We start from the raw sequence: 7,407 nt of genomic DNA on the forward strand, positions 1-7,407 counted from the left end.
CCCCCCACCCTGTCCTTAACACACACACCCCATCCCCCAATCCCAATTTCCAATATAGTAGGTCAGGGTGGAAGCTGGGGGATCTATTTCTCACAAGCAACCCAAGTGATGCAAATACAGGTGGCCTTTGGCCCAATATTGAGAAATATTTTCCGCCCACCCTGCCCGGTGACTAAAGGGGAAACCAACAACCGCATACACACAAAAAAGGTGTATGAGCCCCCGCAGAAAGAAATCGATTCCTCCTTTCCCATGAGGAAAACAAAGTTCCAGAGGCGCCAAGACGCCCATATTTCAAGGCCATGAAATCCCTGCCACCTTTTCCTCCTCCACATTTAAAATTTTTCTCTTCCACCGCCCACTCCTCCTCTCCCTGCAGAAGACAGAAGCAGACGCGCCGCGCCTGCCCTTCCCGCCGCGCCCCGCTCGGTTCATTCATTACTCTGCAGAGGCTCGCGTCCAGCAAAAGAGAAAGTTCCCGAGCTTTACAACTCTCCGGGAAGTGCAGGGAACGCTCCTCTCGGAAAGCTCTTCGCTGCGATTTTCCCAGGGCTGCACTTGACTGAAACCCCCAAAGGAAATTACCACTTAAATGAGGCAGGATGTGCCGGCTGCCTGTTTGGCCTCTGCGGTGCAGCCTGGCAGGCAGTGCAGGAGGCTCCAGAGCCCTGCCGAGGGCGCCCGCGGTGTGCGGGGGGCCTGGGGGTGCATGGGGGGGGCTGGGAGATGTGATGGGGGCCAGGAATTGCTCGAGGGCCTTAGGGTGCACGGGAGCCTGGGGATACGCGGGGTCAGCATTGTGCGCCGGCTAGGACAGCTCTCACGGTGCAGGGTGTGTGTCCCAGCCCAGGGAGGTCACCTGTGGAAAACCGACGCTGAGAAGTGAAGCTAACTGTTTCTTTCCTGCCAAATCCTTCACTGGCCTGTCACGGAGGGGACGGATAAAATGATGCGCCCGCTGTGAGGCCAGGTCACCCCATCTTGAAACCTGTCCTAATAAGTGCAGAGACCTCGAAGGGAGCCAGGCTTCATAAAAGCAAGAAGAAGATCTGTTTTGGTTTGTTCTGAAAATCTGTTTTTAAATTAAGGTGTAATTCAGATACTATAAAATTCCGCCTTTTAAAGTGTACCATTCATTGGTTTTCAGTATATTCAGGAGGTTGTGTAACCATCACAGCTAAGTCCAGAACATTTTCATCACCCCCAAAAAACCCTCTGCTTATTACCAGCCATGCCCCATTATGCCTTTCCTACATATCCTTAGCATACCGCTAATCTACCTTCTGCCTGTGGATTTGCCTGTTTGGGGAATCTCACATAAATGGAATCATACTATATGTGGCTTTTGTGCCTGGCATCTTTCACTTAGCATAAAGTCTTCAGATTATTTCCATGCACCAGGACTTTATTCCTTTGTACTGTGAAATAATATTCCATTGTATGGATATACCATATTTTGTTTATCCATTCATCAGTTGATGAACATTTGGGTTGTTTCTACTTTTTGGCTATTATAAGTAATGCTGCTATGAAGACGCATGTACAAGTGTTTAAATAGATAAATGTTTTATTTCTTTTTCATGTGTATGTAGGAGTAGCATTGCTTGGTCCTACGGTAACTGTGGAAACCTTTGAAAGGATCTGCTTTTACCTGTGCAGTTGATAGCCCAGCTCCTGGCACATTCTTTGACAAGTAGATGAATGAATTGAATGGATGAATGAATGGATAAATAGAACTAAGAATCAAATAAATGAGATTATGAGCTTTGAGTGTGAAAGTATTTTACACTTTATTAAGAGCAATACAGATGGGATTTACTGCTATTCTTAAGTAAAGATATCAGAAGTTCTTAGCTTGGGATCTATGGAAGAGCTATAGGACAGTTGTGAATCCCAAAAGCTGTATATAGAATTGTGTTTGAGTATGTGTGCATGTACTGTTGTTCTGAGATCAGGGAAGAGGGGTGCCTTAGCATGCCGCACTCTGGCTGTGCCCCTCTCTACCAGACCTGATGTCCCAGAGGTCCAAGCAAAGTGCCCACTATAAGCCTGCTTCCTCCTTTTTTGTCTTATGGTTCTGCCCCTAGAACTCAGGACTTTTCTACCTAAAGAGCTTTAGCGTCATCCTAAAGTCCATTCTTCCTCAGCCCCCACCTCCCTCCGAGGATTGGGAAGGCCAGGGATGAGAAAGTCACCACTTTCCAGAGAAAAATTCCAAGGAGTCCAAGAATTATATATTTGAACTTGGCCTTCCTTTGAAGAACTTAAAAGGGTCAGACCAGTGATGATGGGGGAACCTGAGAGTATTTCGGGTAGCACAGGACAGGGTGAGATGAGGGGAAACCTGTGGCATAAGGTGTATGGCTCTCCCTCTGTACTCTTATCCCAGGTCTTACAGCTGATAGGAAAGGACCTATGGACATGGATATTGTTTCAAGGAGAGGGTATTGTAGCTGTCAGACTCTCAATGGCTTCCAAAGTCTGAAACACAGTGGAAAGAGGTGAAAACTAGAGACAGCGCCAGACTAGAAGACAGAAGTTGAGTCCCAGCCCTCTTCTTCCACATACCAGCATAGCGAACTTGGGTAAATTCTCATAACCATAAGTCACCTATGCAATAAAAAGGAAATAATCATAAAATACATTAAAAACTTCCATAAACCATAAAGGAATGCAAGATGTCATTTTAATAGTTATTTCCCCACCTTGTTTTTTTGACTACAGCTCCTTCATTAGCAGACCCATAAAATTATTGATTCAGGCTCATAATATTGCTATCAGCAAAATTTCACTATGATATTGCAGAAGATCCACATAAGACAACATTGGGCTACATAATTTGTATAACGTTATTTGGCAGTGATTAGTGGCAGTTAAAAAGCACCTACCAGGAATTCTGACGATCCTGTCCAAGCTGTCATCTCTACCCAACACCCTCTCTCATCTGAGAAAGAGAAATGATGACCATTTCAGAACAAAAATATTTTTCTTACAGCTTTGGCTGTTTAAATGGCTTCCTTTTTCTCCTATGATTCCGTACTATTTTTTAGAGTTTCACTGAATGAATTTATTCTAGTATTTGTTTGTTTCAATGCTCTTATGTTTAATGGGACTGTATTGTGGTATGTGAATACATGAGAAATTTCAGCTGTTGGCCATGATGGCTGATACATAATGGATGATTTTTTTAATTAACAAAACTAATTCTCTTTCTACATGGGGGAAAAAAAGTAAGACTCAAAACTAAAAATTAAAAATAAAATGTTTAAAAACCCAGTTCAGTCTATAATGTAAAATAGCCAGCTCAATGTTTTATTTCTTTATTCAATGAATTCATTATTTTTATTTATACATTGTCTATAAGGTGAAATTTTAAAGAACATAATTATTCTGGTTGTTGTACTGTTGTTTGAGGTAGGGTGACCAGTTGTTTTGGTTGGCCTGGAGCTGAGGGTGTTCTGGATGTGGGACTTTCTATGCCAAATATGGGACAGTCCTGGGCAAACCGAAATGCTTGGTCACCCTAATTTGAAGGTAACATGTACCATTTTGTCTGTGATTTAAATATAAAAGCCTTGGTAGATTGTTCAGGCAATTTAGATTTTCTGTTGTCTACATCTTTTTGGTAAGCGAATAAGTCATCTATGTCAGTATGATGTTTGTGTACTTTAAGTAGAACAACAAAGGCCTAGAGAAAAACATAATAATTAACATTCTAAATGGATTTTTGTGTGATGAGAAAGAATTGCAGTTTTCCCTTGTTGGTTTTATGTGTTAAATACATTATTTCATATACAGATATTGTGAAAAAATCTATTTTTAAATTACAGTATTGAATGTGGAGGTGACATGGTTTTTTACTTTCTCAACGATGACAGCTCTTTCTCTGAACTTCCACTTTGATAATTATGGGCCCAGTTTGAATGCCTGACTGATCAAGACTGCAGCCTGAGTTTGCACACCTTTTGATTGTCTCACTTGTCTGGAAGGATGGTCTTGTATCTGTTGGTGTTGATTTTAGCTATTGATATTGCCGTTCTTTCTCAAGTGGTTTTTTTGTTTAATGAGGTTTTGCTTCCAACTTTTTAAAATAACGTTCTATGGTCATCATGATTATTTAATATCTTTTCTTGAAGGGTTTCTATCACTATTGATCAGTGCTAGTGTCAATGATTCTGCTAATGCCAATCTGATACGGAAGTACAAAGGATTAGTAATCTATGCTTGACCAATGGTTGGATGCAGTAAAATTAATAATGTTCCCTCATTATTAATCTTTAAAATAGACACTTATATAAAAGAATCAGAACCCTTGGATACAAATCCTAGCTTGCCCACTCTCTAGCTATCTGAATGTGGACAATTATATCAAGTCTCTGGCACCCTGTTTCCTAGCTACAGATGAGAAAGTGGGACTTCATCAGGGATTAACAGAGTTCATGAGTGGTGTGCAGGGGATCTGTGGACCTTCCTGAAATTGTAACACATAGAGTAAATATGTCTATATGTGCAGTCCCCTCCCCAAGAGGATCCATTGCTTCCCACACATTTGAAAGCAGGCATTGTCCTAAGAAAGATTGAAAACTTCTGAGCTAGATGGCCACTGAGAAGACTCTAGGGGCAGCATATGATATACAGTCATGGGTCACTTCATGACAGGTACACATTCTGAGAGATGCATGATTAGGTGGTTTTGTCATTGTGTGAACATCATGGAATGCACTTACACAAACTTAGATGGTATAGGCCCCTACACACCTAGGGTATATGGTATAGCCTACCGCTGCTAAGCTATAAATCTGTACAGTATGTTACTGTTCTCAATACTATAGGCAATTGTAACACAAGGATAAATATTTGTGTATTTAAATATATCTCAACATGGAAAAGCTACAGTAATTATATCCTATAGCAGATTTTTTAAATGGCACACCTGTGTAGGGCATGAATGGAGCTTGCAGGGCTGGCAGTTGCTGTGGGTGAGTCGGTGAGTGAGAGTAAATGTGAAGACGTGGGACATTACTGTATACTACTGTAGACTTTATCAACACAGTTCAGTTAGGCTACACGACGTTTATAAACAATTTTTCTTCAGTAATAAATTAACCTTAGTTACTGTAACTTTCTAATTTATAAAGTCTTTAATTTTAAAAATTTTAACTTTTTTGTAATAATACTTAGCTTAAAACATAAACTTGTGTTATATAGCTATACAAAAATATTTTCTTTTTTATATCCATATTCTATAACCTTTATTTTGAAAAATTTTAAATATTTTTTGCTTTAGACTTTTTGTTAGAAACCAAGATACAAACATGTACATTAGCCTACACCTACACAGGGTCAGGATCATTAATATAATTGTCTTCCATCTTTACATCTTGTCCCACTGGAAGTTCTTTAGGGGAAATAACACACATGGAGCTGTCATCTCCTATGATAACAATGCTTTCTTCTGGAACACCTCTTGAAGGACCTGCCTAAGGCTTTTTATAGTTAACTTTTTTAATAAATAGGAGTACACCCTGAAAAATATAGTATAGTAAATACACAAACCGGTAACATACTCATTTATTATTATTATCAAGTATTGTGTACTGTACAAAATTGAATGTGCCATTTTTTAATACAACTGGCACACAAGTGAATAATGTGTTGCTCTACTGCAGTTTGGTGGCTATAAGGTCACCAGGCAATAGGGTACTTTTGGGTCCTGGGATCACCGTCATGTATTCGATCTGTTGTTGACTGAAACGTGGTTATGCAGCGCATGATTGTAGGCATTTAAAAAAATCCTTGTCATCAGCCTATTTAAGACAAATTCGGCAGACTCTGTTAAAATTCCCTAAATGACGACTGTGAATGCTTGCTTAGGGTCCGTGGGTGTCCTCGACCTCCTGCTGCCAGAGAGCTGCATGGGCGAGAGTCCAGGGTAAAGGTGGTGAAAGGAGTTACCTTCAGTCTCAGGCTGTGGAATTTGCAGTTAACCTTGTTAGAAGTAACACAGAAGCTATGAGATCGTCTAGAAGAGGCATTTATCCCCATCTTTCAAGGCATACAGGTTATTCTCTAGACAAAGGGATACCTAAGCCATGTCTTGAAGGATAGTCAGAGTTAGCCAGATCCAGAAGGAGAAGGAAGAAAAGGTGTGCACAGTCTTGGAGGTGCAAGAACACCTCAGCCAGCTAGGGGAGGTTGAAAGCTCAGCATGGTCAGAGGGGAGACTCACAAGTCAGGAAGTCGCAAAGAGGATACTGGCCAACCACTGAATCCTGAAGGCTCACAGCGTAGAAGGGTCCCGTTTTCTGTGTTAAAGAATTTTATTTTATCCTAAAGACAAATCCATGGTAAGGTTTTAAACCAAACACTAATAGAACCAGACATAGTTTAGAAAGGTCATTCTAAGTTGTTGGCAGCCTTCCTAAACTTCTACTCTTCCTCACGGGTAAAACATGAACAGAGCAATGTCTCCGTTATAAAAGGGTTCTGAGGATTCCATGAAATTGATATAAATTTCTGAGCACTGTACTCAGTTAATTTTGATGATTGCGATTATTATAAATCCCAGTTCTCACTGGTCTTTTCTTCTGATTGGAACATGAACTACCAAAATGGTTGGGCTAGACAGGGTAAGATGAAGAGTGAGCAAAGAGCAAAAGGGCAAAGAGAACCTCAGAGGGATTCCGTTAATTTCCCAAGGTCACTTAGCTGTGAAGAGTGTGAGCTGGCACTTGCACCCAGGTCTGCCTGCCTCCGAAGCTTATACTTTACCCCCTACCCAAAAACCTCTGCTTCCATCTTTTTAGACTCTAGCACTATACATCATTTCAGAATCACCTAGAAACCCTGCAGTCTTTTCAGAGAGACAGTAACAATTTCCTTTTAAGAGAAAAGGTTTTCAGCACCTCCCTGCCCTAGCCCAAACTCTGCATGGGCAGCTGCTTTTCAGTTTGTAAGGTATCAAGGGTTTGGAAAGAACTAGAACCTGCTTCCTGGCTGTGAGAGGAGAGCCTGGCCAGGCCTCTGAGAGTCTTCCAACAATGCCTCACTCTCCCCATGTAACCAACCCCCAGGAGACCCCAGGACAAAAGCCTGCCAGGTTTCTGAGGTCGCTGGCATGGGGCCAGCTCCAGGGGTGAGCAGGGGACCTGCCTCCTCACTGCTGGCAGGAAAACAATGACCCAGGGCCCCCAGCCAGGTGCAGCAGACCCTTCCAGGCACATAAGCTCAGAAGTGGCAGGCTTTTTGTGAGCTCCAGGAGCGCCGGGCAAGAGGGAGGGAGCTTTGGCTTGGTCCCTTACTGAGCTCCGTTAAAGGGGCTTTCAGGAGATCTTGGGTTTCAGTTCACACCCCATTGGATTTCACATCAACCTGAAAACTCACAGGGACGGTCAGCTGAAACAACTG

This window comes from Cebus imitator, unplaced genomic scaffold (assembly GCF_001604975.1).
Source record: "Cebus imitator isolate Cc_AM_T3 unplaced genomic scaffold, Cebus_imitator-1.0 Scaffold267, whole genome shotgun sequence".
NCBI lineage: Eukaryota > Metazoa > Chordata > Mammalia > Primates > Cebidae > Cebus > Cebus imitator.